This window comes from Anas platyrhynchos, chromosome 2 (assembly GCF_047663525.1).
Source record: "Anas platyrhynchos isolate ZD024472 breed Pekin duck chromosome 2, IASCAAS_PekinDuck_T2T, whole genome shotgun sequence".
Lineage (NCBI taxonomy): Eukaryota > Metazoa > Chordata > Aves > Anseriformes > Anatidae > Anas > Anas platyrhynchos.
The window spans coordinates 15,083,003-15,102,562 of record NC_092588.1 but is presented as its reverse complement, the minus strand read 5'-3'; positions in this window follow the sequence as shown (position 1 = coordinate 15,102,562).

Genomic DNA, 19,560 nt, shown 5'->3' with positions numbered 1-19,560 from the left:
TTATTTGCTAATGTCAACCTGATCTTTCAACCCTATCACTCGGAGATCATAGGCAATAGCACATGTAATATCTGCTGACTGATACTAACATTATAAACGATAAAACAAATAACAATTAAACCCTATATTGTTCAACTGTCACATTCACAAGGCCAGTTTAAATAAATAAATACACAAACAAACAACAACAACACAATCCCCCTGCAAAACAAACCTCTCTTATTTCTGAGGCAATGTTTTCAGACTCATTTGAAAATCCTGCCTCCCCCCCAAATAAACATAAAGATGTGCCTATGCCAAATGTTAGCCAGCAGCAACTAAACATATGTGTACACATGACTTGAGAGAAATATAAGACCTACATTATACTATAACCCAGAGTTGATCATAAACATTATCCCTTCCACCATTTAAATCTGCTGCATATCGAATGCTGAGTGCCACCGCTTCAGTTTTATTCCCAGTTGCCTCTAGCTGCCTCTCATCTCTCAAATGCCATGCACACTGTAAGCCCTATAAACAGGAGCCATCTTTTATTACATCTTTGCATAGCACTTAATGCACTCAAGTCCTTTTTGGTTAAGACTGTCATTCCTAGCTATAACAATAACATTCCTGTGAATTTGCAGGTGTAATTTAGAAAAGTTCTTGAAAATCTTGTCTAATGCATTGGTCTGATATACATACTGCTCAGCTCCCATTGGCACTTACTTTATGCATATAACTATGAAGGAAAAATTTCCTCTTTAAGCTGATGTTTCAGAATATTTTCCAGTTTCCCCGTGGGACAAAGCCAAGACTCTTTGACATCATTCACCCAAAAATAAGGAAGATAGACCCGTCTGGGGATAGGCAATAGACTTATGATTAGAGCACTCGTAGGATACATCGAAGTCACCAATCTGAAGCAAAACCAGTTTTGTCAGGAATGCTTAATTTCTGCAAAATATTACAGTGTTGATGAGTAGGTTTTATTGATTTATTTAGAAATATAAGAAGAACTTATTTTGGCAACATCATTCTAATAATTTCTAAAGGAGTATTCAATGGAAGAAGCAGAAAGAAACTGCAAAATTTAAACACTTCACACAGACAGCATATTACCTTCAAAAAGGTAACCACAACAAGTGCCCTTAAGGTCAGAGTTAATAAGCTGGAAAATAAAGCTTATTTCATGGCTGTAGCAGCTGGAGATGTTTGCCTGCTTCTTCCTCATCAATACTGCATCTAGTGGCAAGGTTAAAGAAAACAAAAAACAGTGACAAAAAAAAAAAAGTTCAGTTGAAGAGTGGGGGGGGGGGGGGAGAAAATTACATATTCAGTACGCTGCAAATCCATAAATCCATATGTATCACATGTGCAACAGGGTCCCTTGTAAATTACAGAAAGAAATATGAGAGATGAAGCAAAAGAAAAGAAAAAAAAAAAAGTCAGGTAAGTCCTTTTTCTTTTGTCATCCTTTGCTTCCAGACTTGCCTTTTTCACCTTGTTTTTGTGTCTTTAGAGGAAAACTAGGAGGCCAATGCTGGAAAATAGTTTGTACAAGCAGGAGCTGATTGACCTAATTACTACAGGCTAATCAGGGGGGAAAGCTCAGCATTTCATCTGCAGACAAGCAGAAGGTGACAGATCAAAACAGCTCGTCTGAGTCTGAGCAGTATCTAGTAGCTCTTGGGCTTGTTAGACTCCAAGCAGTGAAGGAAGGGGGAAAAAAAAAAGAAAAAAAAAAAGGAAGAAAGAAAAAAGAAAAAAAGTGTGGTAGCACTGCAAGCAAAGCAGATGGAGCAGCATGCTGTTCTTTTCTTGTACTTCGTGCCTTCAGCCTTGGGTTGATTTGCAGGCTGCTCGTGGGATGAGCCTGCTCAGCTCAGGGCAGGAATAAAGCAGATCTCCCAGAGGTGCCGCAAGTCCCACCTGCTGTGTTTTGACACCAACCTGCTTCCAAACCCCTACACTTCAAGAGCTACTGGAGGAGCCCTGGTGCTGGGGAAGGGTATTAACTTTCTGTACAGTCTGTGCCGATGTAAGCACTTTCATCAAGTGCCTGAAGTTAGATAGGTGAGTCTGGGCTCACAGTGGAAGAAATAATGGTTATCAGTGGTGATCTGGAACTATGGCTTTTCTCTGTTGTTGCCACATCAAAGGTATATCTTTCCATTAAGAAACGTAATGCCAAAAAAAAATAAAAAAATAAATCCTGGCATTATATCCTAACAGAAAAAAAAGCATTCTAAGTGAACCTCAGGGTGGTTGTTATGGTTCTGTCTTCAGTGTTGAAAAGCAAAAAGTGTCTGATGATTTGTTTCCCCTGACATTTAGCTACCTTAGCTAATATATGCACTTTCCATTGAAGATGACCCACATAGGAGATTTGTCCCAGAGAGTGAAGCCAGCCTGTCCTACCAGCCTTAAGGGCACACAGCTGTGGGCTTGATGGAGAAATGGGTTCATGCCACAAAACCTATAGCACCAGTAACTTTTTCTCTTCTGGTCATTCTGTAGCTGCAAGTACCCACATCATCCCCTGTGCCTATTCAGGTGCTACAAAAAATCCCTTAACCATAAACCCAAATGTCCAGATTTTTTCTAACATCTTGTCCAAGACAGTTATGAATTTTTACAACAAAGCTGCAGAGATTAAACAAATGAAAACCTGCTTAGAATTCTTGTGGCTGCAGCCAGTAAATCTATTTCATCATTACGGTGTTACAAAAACAAATATCCTCTACGGTATTTGTACTAGCCAAAAATAAACAGAGGAAGGGAATGATATACTGCTTCTGTGAGACTAGCGCCTAAGCTGTTTGTGGGAAGATAGCCCAAACAGGATGTGCTGATAAAGACAGATATACCTATGTGTACCAATAATTGGACCTCAATCTGCATTTCTTCGATTATGCTGTATTCCCATACTTCTTATGTACAATATTTCTCTTCTAATACTTTAGAAAATACTTCAGAAAAACAGTTTGGTTTATTCTGAGTTTTATAATAAGCAATTAAAAACATTGAATGCAAAAGCAAAGTAAATAGAAAGTAGTATTAAACTGAAGAACAGAAAGAATATTCCACTGATTGCATTACTTTATTTGCTATTTTATGCAATAAAATGCTCAAATTTTGTATCCCTGAAGCTGTCATAATTTCAGCTGTGTGGTACAAAAATTTATTGATATCATCTACTATTTCTAATCTGACTGTTTTAATACATAATATACCTATAAAAATAAATCTTATGCCATTTTCCAGGAAGCTTGCACACGTTTTCCTTCCATTCATAAATATATGTACACACATATGCAGACATTTTGAGGGACAGCATGACAGATATGGAGCTGTAACAACTCTAACACAGTTTCATATTCTCACGTTGCCCACTTTGCATACGAGAGTCTTGATTAGGTGGTTCTCATAATTTCATCCTGTCTTTCCCTATCATTAGTATATGTTTTTCTTATGGTTTTTGTCTTCATAAACCAGCAGCCCAAAAATCAACCATTGAACTAACTTTTTTAAAGCAAAATATATTTGTTTTAAGCATTAGCAGGCAATTAGAGCAAACACATTTCTCCATCAAAAGTATTTTTCTTTTTTGAACATGATGGACATAATGGACTTCAGAGGGGAAAAAAGAAGAGCTAGTAATAGCATTAAGTAGTCTCTGCTTCTGAGTCTTGGATGTTTCTTAACACGGATTACCTCTTTCTCCCCCTTTCTCTTCTCAGATGGGAAAGATCTTGTAGAAAGTGTTAGGATGTGGCAGGTAGAGAGTTAATGAGTTCAACCTGAAAGTACTGAAAATCTTGGTAACATTTACAACAACAAGAAATTAAATAATGAGGCAAAAATAGGTTGCGCTTTTTTCTTTTTCTTTCTCTCTCTTTTTTTTTTTTTTTCCTAGTGGGAAAATGTGCTGCAAGGATTAGATAAAGTGCAGCTGCTGCAAATTCAGCTGAGAAGCAGTAATGAAATGAAAGGTTCTGCTTCGTACCAAAAAGGTAGCAGAAACTATTCCAGGACACACAAGTGGCAGTCTCCTAAACCTTCTGCCTCACAGGTTAATATTTTATAACCTCCTGGTTTTAGCTACTTTTGGAAAACACTGAATTTAAATACAATTTTTTTATTTTTTTTCCCCCCGTACTGCATACAACGAACCACCCAGTGCTATTCTTGGTCTTGCTCGGCATCCGAGGCCAGAGCCGCACTGCATCCTGCTGCCAGCGCCACGAGGTTGGTTATGGGTGTGAGGGGCTGGGCACCCTGCCTGGCACAGCGCTGCCAGCAGCAGCCCCGACAAGGCTGCGCTTTTGTTGGAACACCTTCTTTCTCTCGTAAGGAGTAATTTTACTATAATGATACAGGGTTTGCCGGGACACACTGAGCTCTTTGTTGGTTTTGCGTCCTGGTGCCGCTCGCCCGGGACGACATTAATGGGGGTATTCCTCTTCTCTGTGGGCTGGCTTGGAGTGCTGCTTCCCCAATGGAGGTGAAGCTCTGTATGCAAGTAAAGCTTTAATTCCTGTGGTTGTTAAAGATATTACACAGCCTTTCACAAGACAAAACATGCTTCTCGTCCTGATCAAATTCAGGGAGAAACAATTTATCTACCATCTTCTTTTGGCTGGATAAAATGTCCGTCCTCTCCTGCCCACTGTTGAATTAGGCTGGTTTCTTCCTAATGATGATGGAATCATCCCTATACATAATTTCACATTTCCAGTCATTCTTCAGGATAAAAAAAATATATGTATACCTAATGTTGAATCTCTCAGGTACAGCAAACTGTCTGCTAATATGATTTTATTTTGCCTACTTCCATGAATAAATCTTTCAGTACTGAGATATTTGGGGCAGAGGAAGTTACTTTTCTTAATTAAGTCATCTAGACTAAATATAAATCTGTAGCTATCTGTAAAAACATGTCATTACATTCACAAAGAACAAACAGAAATCATAACAAGCAATTACTGTATTTACCAGCAAGGCACAAGGGCAATATAAACTGCAAAACAGCCACTCAAAGGCCACTATAGTTTGGCTCTACCAAATTTTAAAAGCTGGTCCCCTGAGAACTGCAGTGAGGAATGAAAAGTTTTAGTAAGAAAACAGTGCACTTAGTTGTGGGGAAGGTTGAGAGCAGAGGCTGCCGGCGCTTTCTCTATCCTTCTATAACTGTTCTGCCATTTTCTGCAGGCATTTCTTTCACAATTCCTCCAACTCTTTAGCACCCCTGCTGAAGGTTCCCATGCCAAACATAGTTTACAGGGGTAAGCCACCGCTGTATCACTTTACCACAGTTATGTGTCAATGGCAACTGATACCATAATAATTTTCTTCATTTTAAATCCATTAAAATCTTCTTGATCTTGTATTTTATTTCAATTTATTTCATAAATTGAAGGGCTTGTGCAGAAGCAGCAACAACAATAAAAATAACTTGTTTTTGAATTAAATGCCTCATTTTGCCATTTCCCAAGTGGCAGAGCACTCCATGCACTCTTCCCATACTAAGTTATGTTTCTCCCAGAAAACAAAATCTGAGTCTGTTTAGAATTATTTTTGACTAGCGATGATAAGTGATTATTACGGTGTAGTACTTATATCTAAAATAAACGGTGGCTTACATTGTATGTGCATCTATACAAGGACTGCATGTAAAATTTCCATGAAAACAGGGCTTTAATTGGCCTGTGCTGTGTGCCAGAATATTTAAATTGAGAAACAAGGCCAAATACTTCACAGTTTCACTTGCAAATATCTTAAACAACTTGCTTAGATGGGTTTGCTTCCCTGGGGAAGAGAGGAGCACAGCTATAGGGGATAATGGCTGAACAACCTCACTTTCACAGACAATTCAGCTGTTCTTTAAGACTTGATGGAAAAGGTCAACCATGAAAGCTAAGAGGAGTGAAAATTAATTAGGGCAAAATAAAGCTTGTAGAGATCCTCATCACTGTGGGGAAGAAGGCATTGTTAAACTAAGGCAGACTGCTATCATACAAACAAACCCAGGTTTTGTAGCCTGCACCATGCCAGACCCAAATCCTGAAGCAAGGAGATGTCTCCAGTTCTTGAACATGGCTGCTCCCAGGTTCTGCAGATGTCTACAGTGGACAGTGGCAACTCAAAGAGAAGAGCAATACTTTTATTGTGTTTCTTATTAAATCAAATAAATAATCCAGACTGAATAATGAACATCACAGGTATATATACTGGAAAGGTGGAAAAGCTGAGCAGAAAGCGGAGTTTTTTACCAGTGAGAGAATGATTTTGGCAGATGTGGATTTAAACAGGCTCAAACAACTGGGAAGTTGAGTTCACAGGCTTGGTTGCAAGGGAGCAGTAACAGAATGGTAGGTAGAGTTTTGTTATCACTGTCATGAGGTTTAAGAGCTGGGAGGGATGAGGAGGCAATGGGGAGTGGATTTCTGGGATTTAGTCAATAGGTGACATTGTCCTACTACAGCACGTGCCAGAGCAAACCTATACTTCTGCTCACAGCTGAGGGCAAAATCCAAAGAAAATATCAAGACACCTAAAGTGCAACTTATGCAGAATTTAGATGCCTACATAGAGGACAGGGAGCCAAAATAAACTTCACCTAACTTGTTTAGGCACCTTAGAGGCTGTAGGCACTGAAGATTTTCTTTAAATCTCGATGCTCTGCTACCACGTACACCCAGAGGCAGCGTCGCCTTGGCTAAATGAGTCTGGCTGAAAGCAACGGGGAACCACAACCTGGGTGTCCCTTGGCTGCGGGTGCCATCCTATGGCTGCCTCCACCAAAAGCTCAACCTCTGCTACTGCAGCCTCCTGTCTCCTGAGAGGCAGGAATCCACCTGCTGCATGGCATTCCCGTGAAAGTGGGAATGTGGGGTGGGTTTTAGCGTCCATATGGTGAGGACGCTGACTCATACCACCCATGTCCTAGACCCAGAAGCAGCCCCCTGGAGAGGGGGCTCCTGCTGCAGCCGGTGGCCATCCAGAGCAAAAGGGGCTAGGAGGTTGCAAACACAAGGGAGCCTGGTTCTGCTGTGTAATTACAAGGTTATTCAGACAAACTGTCTCCCTCCCTAACAGTGTTTGTGCTCTTAGTTTTTGAGAAATATTGTATGAAAAAGAAAAAAATGAAACCTAGATCTTTCCCTCTGTGTATATTACTGTATACACAGCAGACATCTTCTCTTTATCTGTGAGTTTGGGATGTTTTTATTATAGTGGCCAAAACTGCAGTGCCTCTTTCTGCAATCATCAGAGCAAGAGTCTAGAAGCACACCTCATAGGATGCCCCTCAGGGTAGTGAGGCAGAGGAGCACCTTCTTTGTGAATTATAAATGGCCCCAGGCAGAAAGCAGATACCTGTGCATTTAGCCCAGCCAAGAGGAAGGAACCTCAGGGCAAAAGCTGTAACAGAAATTAAGGAAGCTAAAGAAGTTTTCTACTGCAGCTGGAATTGTCTCCAGTTTTTCAGAAAGGTGAAGAGATTAGGTGGGCTTCTGTGGGTGGGATTGCACTCACAATGGGGTGTAAGTACCTACATCAGTGCTAAATTCTGCCTAACCTGGGCATTATATAAGCCAGCACTTTTTGGATCTTGTTCTCTAAAGCCCATTCCTTAAGAAACAGAGCTCAGAGGCAAGTGGAAAGTTTCTAGCATCTTAAAGGCATGACAGAGCCTGTTACTTCTCAGACCATTATGCTTTGGAAAATGTGAAGCAAGAAAAGCAAAGAAAACTAAAAAAAATATATCCAAGAAATGAAAAAAGAATTCCATACAGTCAAACATGTCTTGGCTCCACCACTCAGCTCCCACCTCATCCAGTGAGAAGGGAGATTCAAGAGACCAAGAAATAAGGAAATACTGGAGAAAACGTCTTTTTTTTTTTTCCTGATGATTTTTTAATTATTATTAGAGACAGAAAAACTGCCTTACTTCACATGATAACTCCGAAAGCTGACAAATTAGGAAACGTTTCTTCCTTATTGCATTACACAGGGCAACCACTTTGACTGACATACTCTCTCTGTCCAGAATTGCAACCACTGCCTGGTTTGTGCATTAGGCGTCGGAGAAGCTCCAGTTTTCCCTGTTGGCATTGCAACAGAGGGTGGAACCTTCCCTGCCAGCCTGGTGCAGGGACACGCTGCTGCCGGTAAACCACAACAAAGATCTGAAGTCAGAAAAAAAAAATAAAAAAAATCCCTTTGCTCTGAGTCTTTGCTAAAGGCAGGGTTTACAGAACTGCACAGAAGAGAGCATTGGCAGCGTGCAATGGGAGACATGTAACACGACAGAGGAACTGATGCACTTTTAGCACCATTTACCATTGCCTTATCTATTATTTATTTACATACACCATACACATATGCATACACCATACACATATATATACACAGACACGTCTGGTAAGACTAGTTACCATAGAAATGTGTAGTCAGGGTGGAAAAGACTACACCCTGAAGTGGGCTGAACATGGCTCTTCAATTTTAAGGAATTGGCTATGCATGAACTTATGGGAAAACGTACCTCACTCTTGGCTCAACTTGTACTATGACTGAAGCTTTTATTGACATAGTCTAAGTTCAGATACATCACTGAATTTCCACACAGGTCACTCCCTTGATCAGCTAATTGATTTTAGCTCTGTCTTGTAATTATTTCTGAGAAAGCAAGGATATAAAGCAGGATCAGGATGTAGGCACAGCAGAGGCTGTGCACGGCTGTGCTCTTCCAAACGACCCCTGGGTGCTACCTGAACAGTCTCCCTGTCCCAGCAGAGAGGGAGCAGAGGCTGGCCACTTCTCTCTTCCTCCCCTTCTCCCATCTGGTGATGTTCCTCACTTACCCCAAGACAACAAAACTCGTTTTCATTCCTCCCATTGCTATTAGAGAGAAAAGAAAGGGGATAGGGTGTAGGTCATGGCGAAATGGCAACCCAGGGCCTGAGGGTGCAAAAGAGAGAGAAGACACCTGCAAACCAGATTTCCTTCTTGGCCACAACCTGCCATTGGGTTGGAGTTACCAACACATTTTTTTTGTGCTCCAGGATATTAGTGTGGGAGGGGAGAGAGAGTCCTAATTTCATCCCTCTGACTTTCATACTCTCCCATCGCACCCAGTCCCATTTGCCTTTCTCACTCCTCTGGATCCCCAGTGGACACTCCCACACAACCCATTTGCTCTCCCAGAATTTGTATTCTTGAGGTATAAAATTGAGATTTGACTTTGAACTGACTTTGGTAAAGGACTTTCAAAATTTCATCAGGTAAGAAAATCTCTTTTCTTCCTGACTTTTTTATTTTCTAAGTCATCCTATGACTTGTTATATAATAATGGCAGAGCCTACAATGGAGGAAAGGGCTGTTTGATTCCATAAACGATGTCTGTAGTTATCAAATATTTTCACTTCCCTTTGGTGTTTAAGCACCCGTGAAAAACATTTATTGCCTCGTATATCCTTCTTAACATCTTATCCTCTAATTGTTCTCCATAGAATGAAAATAAATGGCAGAGGATGCTCAATTTGTTGTAATATAAACATTTATTTGAGCAGTCTGTACATTATGATCCATTTTATTTCAACACTATCAGTACCAGCTATGCTTGGCTGTTAGTTTTACTCTGAAATATGTGCTTGATGTCAAAGAGGTAAGTGGATCTCATCTTATAATCAAGCCATACCATCCCAAAACATGCTGATCACACAGTACCATTACAACTATTTCCAATGACCAACCACATAGCCAATCTTATGGTTCACCTCTTTCATTGTAGGAAAAAAAAATGTTTGTTGTTGTGCTGTTGTTGCTGTTGTTTGTTTTGTTTTGTTTTGTTTTGTTTTTGTCCCTGGTACATTAAGGCATTGATTCTTGTTCTAGTTTTGACCATTAAATGAAACAGACTGTTAGAACGAAGAAAGGATGGTGTTATGAAAGTATTACACCTTCTTCTATGAAAGGATTTCTTTCTTTAAAGGGTTATACCATTTTTAATCCACTTCTTCAAGCCACTGTGTTACAGTAGACATTTGTTATCCACTGTGGGAAGGCTTGCATCCTATTCCTCTTCTCAGGTTTCCAGTGAGCAGCCAGCTTCCCACTTTCTCTCTGGGAGGCCATCCAGCGGGCTGTTCTCCCTCTGCCCACGGACTCCTCAAACACATTTTTCTGGGCTAGGCATTCCATATATCTTCCATTCTTCAGCACTGTGACCACTTAGCTAAGCCTATACTAACCATTATTTTTTCTTTTTTAATTTGAAATTAGAATGGGCGGGTATTACACTGGGTTTGATGTGTGGCTCAACTTAATTGATTGCCAATTACCTTGAGCTGGTTAACATGCTTATAAATGAAAGTCTAAACACTCCATAAGTGCTCGTTCCACGAGGCAAACTCTTGTGAGTTACCTCAGTGCACAACTAAAGGTAAACCACAAATGTCTGACTGCTGCAACACATCTTCTTGGAATGTTTAGATTAGCTTTTACAATTGCAAATGTCTTCACCAACTCCACTAATTGGCAAACAACTAATAAATGCAAGTTACAACAGGAGAAAAAATTCTAGTCTAGACATATCTGTAGTAGGCGACTGAGGTCAGATTGTTTGCAGGTTTTGAATAAGCTCAGTATCCATGTTGCCTGGCCAAAAGTAAAAAAAATAAAAAATAAAAAAAAAATTGTTTTTATTTTTTAATTTAAGAAATAAACAAAGAATTCTGAAAATGTGACAGGATGTTCACAGCCTGTGCTGAAACTCACAGGATTTTCATTCCCGATAACCTCAGTATCCATTTGAATGCAGCATGTTTAGGATGAAGGGAAGGGCCACCCCTACAGTTGCTTGGCTAGAAAGAATAAGACCAAGCTAAGGCTGTGTGAAAAGGAAAGCAACTGAAGCTTGGACTATACTAATATGAAAAGGGCCAAAGTTTCTGGAAATAGGCAGGCAGACGTGAGCTGGAAGCACTATAAGAACTGGCTCTGTTGTACAGCAAAACAAGGTACTGGTGGAAGCAAAGAGGACAAAACAGGAGTGCAGCCCTGACAAAAAAAAAAAAATAAAAAAAAAAATCACCAAGATTTATTGGAGGGAGAGACTGGACTTATTGATGATGCCAAAAAGAACCAGAAAAAAAAGGTGATATTACAACATCGTAAGGACATTACAGCATATCAAGTAACATACTAGGGGGTCTTTTGAATGAGTCCAGTGTCTGGAAGACTATGTTTATTTTTGCTACTTTGTTTTAATTAATGTTTCTTAAGTTGTGCATGTTGATATGTTGTTAAGCATAGTGCTAAGTCTTCTTGACTTTGGAAGAGTTGGATAAGCACAGTAGGGAGGAAATTAAAAAATATATATCTTTTTGGATGCACTTTACTGCAGAACTGCAGTCCAGCTACAGATGCAGATATAAGTAGAGATATAGATAGATACTCACTGCAAAAAAAACACAGAGTGTTGCATACAGAACACAGCCCATGGAAGTAGAACTCCCAGCCACTCCCTCTGCTTTTCCCATTACTCTCCACAAAACTCTAGCCCAGCTCCAGCCCCACTGGTATCTTATGGATGTGACTCATCAGCAGCATCAGCAGCAGCCCAACCATTCACTTACAGAGTGGCTCTGAGGGCTCTCTGCTCCACCAGCTCCTCCCACCCAGCAGCTCATTGCTCTGAGCTATATCTCATCCCACCAGCTCACAGGCAGGAGAGACCTCATAGTATTTTGTGCCCAGACAGCCCCAGCCACTTCACATCCCATCCACCTGTTGGATGCCCACCTGACCAAGAGAATTTGTGGAAGTGCTATCTGAAATATCACGTCTTCCTCAAATTCAGGTGTGCATCTGCAAGTAAGATAAACCTCTACAAGCAGTGAAAACTCCTTGGCCTCAGACACTTCCCTGTTGTCAGACGCCAGGCCATCATGCTAGACACTGGCAACCAGCCCATTCTGCCCCTTTGAGCCATGCAAGAAGTGGAGGCAGTGCTCTGTGCAATAGTTAGGCATGTTTTCTGGAGCTCAGACACACAATTTCTACTTCTTGCCTGCTGGAGGGATTTAAGCCCTTATCTCCTTTCAGTACCCACTAGCACAGAGACTATCTGGGGTCTGGACAAAAAGACAGAAGTTTGAGGGTGAGTGAGGAGAAGCAGCAGCAAGCTGGATACTGCTGTGCAATGTTGGTGATGTGCAGGGGGCCTGAGAGCTGGGCACCACTCCATATTCTCTGTCTCTATTTTATCCGGTGACGGTTTAATGATTGCAGTAAGCACAATTAATGTGAGCATAGTGCTGAGCTGCTCAGCTCTGTCAAGATTAGAGCAATTGTAACCGTCTGGGGAGCTATGAAGTCAAAATGAAGGCAATCCTGGTGTTTCAGTGCTTCGGCATCAGGCAATGGGGTTTTCAGGCTCACCAGTTTGGAATTAGATGCCTAAAATTCTGCTGATGTCCCGTGCAGGATTTGTTAGGGAGCTGGTTCTCATCCTCTTGCATTTCCCTCATTTCTCCTGATCATTCTCTGAAGGGCGGTTTGATTCTCTCTGCAGAAGACACCACGCGAATAACATTACCCATTCAGAGTACAAACATGTTCTTGTCTCAGCACATATTGAAAGGGAACATAGCTCACTTGTGGGTTTTTGGTTAGCTTGTTTGTTCACTTGTTTTGGCTCAGACTTTCGAGTGTTTTGTGTGATTGAAACTTAGCTTTTCTTCCTTACGACATTTCTCTATCCTCTCTGACATTTCCACAGCTGATTACTCACACGTAGGTATAAGCCAGATAGTTCAGCAAATGTGTTTGCTGTCATTTGTGTTAAACATGGCCATATTATGATAACTATTAGTTCTCCGACCAAAGTTATTTTGCACTGGTCAAATATCCTTGTAAGTGACATGAGGTATTACTGAGGTGACTGAAATAGTATCTCATTGGGACCATGCTTTTACTAGGGGCATGACGATAGGAAAAGAGGGATCTTACAGTTTGTCATGTTTATTTTACATTTTACTTGGTTCCTATCATCTGTGCTTGCCATTCTAAACATCTTGTACACAAATCAGATCTTGTGATAGCTCAGTCCATGGGGACTGATTTCTCCAATATCAAGGCTAGGCTATTATTAGAGAAGTTTCTGAACGTCACTGCTAACAAGATAGAGCAAGTACTTGCCTGCTGCATCACAACAAAGATCCCATCTCTCATCCCTTGTTCTTTCCTTTGATAATAGTCCCAGCCTTCGAGCCTCCACAGGTTATAATCTGAATCATTCCAGGCCTGAGATTTATGTTCATTTGACTGTGAATATTTTCTTCCTTAGGAAATGCTCCAGATTTCAACTCCTCCAGTCCCTTTGGGAGATGATGTGCATCTCATAAGAGTTTCTGAATTCATGCAGAACATCATCAACGCTGTCAGGACAGGAGCTATGGCATGCTCTCTTCTGGGAGATCTTGGCTGCAGGCTGGATTTCCATGGTCTTTCTCATATTAGAGGGCTTAGCATTGCCTTCCTAAGACCCTGCTTATAAACTATATCCTTTTCTTTCCTGCTTGAAAGAAAAGCACAATAGCACTACCCTGTACAATGTAAAGCCAATCTAGAATAATATAGTAAAATCATTTCTGAAAATGATCTCATCTTGATGCAAGTTTTTGAATGAGGCATGGATTCAGCCACTGTTTCAATTTCAGCCTTCATTGCTTCAGTTTCTCAGTGTCTCGTGGCCTTTAATATCCTTGCCTTGTACCTCTGAAGAACAGAACTACTTTTATACCTCATTTACACCAGCACACAAAAGCACAGGCAGCCCAGGAAGTTCAACACAGCAAAATGAATGGGTTGCTTGTGATTTGTGATAATATTAAACTGGCTGGGACAGGTAACAAGGGCACTTTCTGTATAGGCTCAATATCCAGAGAACAGGCTTTCCAAAGACATTGGACCTTACCTGGGCATTAGGTCATGCTGTAACATTTTTACTTCTGTCACTAAGGCAGCACAGTGGCAGAAGATCAGCTGTGATTGTGACACTTCCTTGTGTATAGGCCACAGCACTTTCAGAAGACTTTAAATATTGCTTGCCATATTCTTTTTTCATGAACTAAGTGACTATCACTATCAAGTTAGTGGGAGTTAGGTGCCAGGTCCTTAAAAGCCTACATGCATATGAACTTTGAGAAGCCCAGGCAAGACACCCTAACACTAGCAGACATCCCAAATGGTAGGCCTACAGGGCACAGCTGACCAGGTTAAATAGTCAGTCAGTCCAGGCATAGTAAAAGCATTTTATCTAGGTGCTGGATATAAGCTGAAACCCTCCTAACAACCTGCTGCAGGCTTCATTAGCTAACCTCAGCACCTGGACCTCCAACCAGATATCCTGAAGCACCTTGAAGACCTGTGCTCTGTGCTTCCCTCAGTAAGAGTGACAGTGTCCCCACATGCTGAGACTTCCTAAGCACTGTCAGGACAAAGCAGGGCTCTGCAGAGATAGCTAAACCAGCTCTCCAGTCACGAGAGGAAAAGCTGTCTTTCTAGGACTGCTACCAGTGGTAGTATGCCCTACATCCCTTCACTCACCAATATCTAATGTTATGAAGATATTCAAAGGGCTCCACATCTCCTAAACCACTGAGACTTCCCAGCTTCATGTCTCTGAAGGGAGTAAAACCTATATTCCTTAAAGAATTAGGAATTAATTGAGTTAAGGATGGACTTCATCTAACAGGTACATGCATCTAACCCCATATAAAATACTCAAAAATACACACTGGGCCTCCAATTGCTGATCCAGAAAAAAGGCTATGGGCCTTCTGTGGGACTTGGACATGACAGCTTTGCATGCATAGCTTGGATACCCTGGAGTCTTTCAAAGGGCACTACATTTAGACGGCTGAATCACCCTCTTGATGACCAAGGCCAGGAAAGGAAAATGTGTGTAGCCATTCCAAGTCCCAGACTGATGCTCTTTTGGCTGGATCAGACCTCCCCAAAGGCTTCAGCATGCCACCTCCCAAGCCTCTTAGCTTTCTAGATGATTCATGTTGGACCATGAGACTGGAAATGAACAGCAGATCATGTGATGGAAACACTTTTGTATATAAAGTCATGGGCATGCCCTCACATGTGTGCACTCATGTGTTGGGGGAGTAATCATGCCTTTGGCTGTGCTAGAAGATGATGTCTTTTCTGCAAAGACCCTGGGAGTTTTACCCTGATTGTGACTGCAATGTCATGTTTTTTCTATTCCTCATACCTCCTGCCCAAAAACCTGGGCAAGGTCAACACTTCTCTGCCTGAACTAGTCACAACCCAGGACAGACACCTGGTGAGCATATCAGAGATATCAAGCAGAGCAAGTCTCGGGAGTGATAAATAGGTCAGAACTCACCTGCCTCACAAGTTCTTCTAGGCTCAGTTAATAACTTATTAGAGCATTGTTTGATAATCTGAGGTCAAAGGTGCAATTTACTAGCAGAAATGTCACTGTAAGCCTAACACTTTTTTTCTTCCTCTCATAGAAAAACTACTTGCTTCCTAAAATGGCTTTTAGATGCCAGTCAAGTATAGTTTAATTCAGAGCCCAGTACTCCAATTGCATTTTCCTTCAGCAAGAAACTGAGCTCATTTCCCTTCTAAAAAGGTTCAACTCAGAGTTATAGAAACTGATTGTTTAATTAAAGAATTGAAGGCTGATGTGGCTACGTGGTACCAGGAATGAGAGTTGCTGTCCACATCCCCCCTTTCCCCTGCCATGCTGTTAATTTCTATACACATTATGAATGAGCTCCATAAAAGAAAAACAGGCACTGTTATGATACAAACATTTTCCCTCTGTGGCTGTTCATCACTCTTCTCCTCTTGGTACTGCAGACTGAGAAGAATTTATATCCTGTATTTACATAGTGATATGCCTTATCATTATCAGTTAGGAAAATGTAAAGTGATTGTGCTGATTCATAGTGTGCATTTTAGTAGTAACGTGGCAATAGAAGTTGCTAGATTGTCAAGCTGTCTTCAAGAAATACTTGTCACTTTTGGCTGATTGCTCAGCCACTAAAACAAGTATCAGCTTGAAAGTTGTCATGCCAACACAGAATAGGAGCCTGGCATCTATGGATGGTACTTATGTTTGATAAAATTCCTTCCAGCTACAGTGCCTCCCTGCATGGGGAGAAGTATCTCATTAACTTTGAGTTTGACTTTGAGTCCACCAAATGAATGAATATTCATTCTTTAAGGATGAAATTCACATTACCCTAGAGAGTCCAAGTAAACAGGTTTCCCATGAGTGACCATATGTAGAAGACAAAGGGAATGCAATTTTCCTCCCCTTCCTCCCTGCTCCTTTCAATAATCTGGAGTTACCCTGTTTTAGTTTCTGTACATTACGGGTGATCACTGCACAAAATAAAACTCAGGGAGCTTTTTGAGAGTACTTTCCATACTCGTTAGTCTTTTATACTTGAAGAACTTAGTACGAAGGAGACATGAAGGAATGGCAACTTCTCAATACAATTGTGAATTAAAAGCTTGATGTTGAGGAGACATGTGACTTGATGACACTTGTATTTAATAATTGCTGCGAGGATGTAGCAGGCCACACACAGTGTGGACAGCAAAGGAGAGGGAGGTTGTGCTTTGACAAGGCAGCTCCCCCAGAACCTAGCTCAAAGCATACCGAGAAGCCACATGGGAAGCTCTTATTTCCCTTGAACACTCTCTCCCAGTAAATGTGTTCTGTTCTGAAGTAGTGCTAGTCAGAAGTCTGGGGACAAAACGGTTTTGCCAAAAATGATGATTTGCTGAACCCAAATTATTTTGCCCAGATGATCTCAAAGTTTCAGAAGACGAAATGCAGACTCAAGGTCACCTGAGAGCCAGAATGTCCAAAAAGCAATGCTCTATCAGACAAGAAGTGCCAGCACCTTGAACCCATGACTGTAATATCTACTGCTCTGGAGCAACCACCCAAGCCAGGCTTTCCAAGGACTCATGGAGTTGTAAAACCCCTTGAAAGCACAGTTTTAGTTTGTTCCTATAGAGCATCCATAAAGCAGGACCTAGAGGCTACAGGTCCTGATACAGGTTCTCAGGGACCATTACTCCAGGATCATTATGTTATGCTGGAGCCAGAAACCCTATTTTTTCCAGTGCTTGTACAGTAAGACTTTGGTGTGGAACAGAAGCTGCAAACATCAGGACTCTTTTAGATGACCTTGCAAGAGACACTGGAGTACATCTGCAGAGCACTTGGACCACAAACACTACACAGAACACATCCCTGACAGACCCGTGTGATAAAATTGGCTCCTGTTGTGGGACTGGCCTGGGGATGAAGCCCCTGATGTGTCCAGGATGGGAAGCTGTGGCTCCAGAGCCATCAACCAGGGCTCCCAGGCTTGTTGCTGTTGAGTCAAGTATTTGCGGAGTTATCCTCTTCCTAAGCCCACATGCAAATCTCTGAGCCTGCAAAGCTCCTTCTGGTGCGGGTCAGGGATCGCACCACACAGGCAGCATACATAACACACACACACAGCCCAGGGAGCTAAGTCAGTGCATAATGAGTTCAATTCACACATACATAAGAGACATAATCAGCAGCCTTTTGAAAACAACAGGCTAATTACACTGTAGAAACAGAGGAGATTATAGAACAGGAAAGGAACTAAGAAAAAACCACTGTACATACAAAATGAAACCACACTTCCAAATAATATTTAACCATCAGAACCTCTTTCTAAAATAAATCTTTCCAGCTCTTGCAGAGACTAAGATCACACTGGGTGTCTTTCCAAGTTTTTGGGGAATTTCCAGTGCCTACCCTTTATTCTTTTAGATTAAGTTCAACTCAGGACTCGAGAGCATGTGGGCTAAAACCTGGGAGATGCTGGGTACTTGCATCTCTTACTGAATAGTCTTTTATCAGCCTATTTAGGTTATCCCAGTTTAACCCTATAGTTCCTTCCAGCAATTCAATGACTCAGATTAACTAGACACTTGGCCAGTGTCGAGCTCCAGGCTGAAGGTTGGAGAGAGGCTAGTCCCCAGACAAATGATGCATGGAATTTGTATCTGTGTGTTGCCATGCCGACGCCGTGCACAGATTGCTCAAGATTCAGCAGGACTTGGCAGGGACCTTTTTGCTTCCCAGAGACTCAATGACAGGTAATATTACTGAGTTTCTGTTTTATTATGTGAAGTCCCATTGAAACGCTCAGTACAAGCATCTAATTCATTTCAATACAACTTTGCATAGCAAAAAGAGAAAGCAGGAGGGAGCAGCAGGGCAGTGAGGGACCCTCCTGTTCCCAGCACAGTGTGGGATTCGCTTGCTGTGTGGGGCAGTTTCATCTTTCCCATGCAGATTGCTCTGAATAGGCTCAGGCAGCCAAAGGCATCTCAGAATATTTCATAATTGATTGTTGCTGATGGCATATTCCCAGAGTGAGCGTCGCCTGAGTGTTTGGGGTACTAACCTACAATACAGAGGGTGAATAAACACAAAAATAAAAGAAAGTAATAGAAGTCCAAGAGTGGGTTGGATGTGGGAGTGAGAGCTCAGCTGTCACTCTGCACAGGTACAAAATCAGTGTGTCGACCAAGCAGCACCAGCCCCAGTGCTTGGCCCAAAACTCCTGGAGGGAAGCAGAGAAGCTCCTGGAGATGTCAGTAGCCTTTGGCTCAGCTCAGGCAGTCGCATTCACTTCTCCCACAGGGGATATTTAAAGGGTCCAGCTTCCATGTCCTTGGTAGAGCTGGCTGAACTAACTGCTGTGAATAAATTATGTAAATTACTTAGCACCCTGCCTTCTGCTCACAAATCGTTTGGGAACCCCCTCTTCTCCTCCATCAGCCTATCTGTTCTTGAGGAATGTGTGCCAGAGTTTCTGTGTCAAATTTCTGCCTTCAGGCTGTTTCCAAACTGTTCCACTTCCCTCCACCCCTTCCCCCATCGCTGCTTGTTATTCAGTGGGTGTAAGGTTCTCCCAAGTCACATGAGACAGTTTCCTCCTCTCTAACTTTCCTGGCTGGGAAATAATAAATGGCTAAATGGCAGAGACACATTCCCATGTGATGCTCAGAGATAAATCATTGTGCTAAACCCCATGCTTTGTTTAGGGAGCCCTGGTATTTCAGATGGGGCTTGGGATTCCACTACATGGCAAAGGGCCCAACAGTTAAGGGCTCCAACACTCGGTGTTGCAACACCTAGGTCCTTTTGTTGACTTAATGCCTGTATCTTCGCCCAGAGTAAAATACGTTGGATAAGATAAAAACAATCCAAATAAACAACGAAGCATTGGCATCATCCACTGGAATAAAGAGCAAAACAAGACAACTCTGTTTAGTGAGCTGGGTGACAGCCATGCACGAGATCAAGGTCTGTCTTTTCAGGCCAAAATGAGGGCACCTGCTGTTACACATCACTTTAGCCTTATCTAACTGCAGGCTGCTATGGAAAGAAATAACTCAATGCTTTTGTCTCCATCTGGCTTCAGATGTCTGCCCCATTTTTGCACCAGGCCTCCACAACCTCAA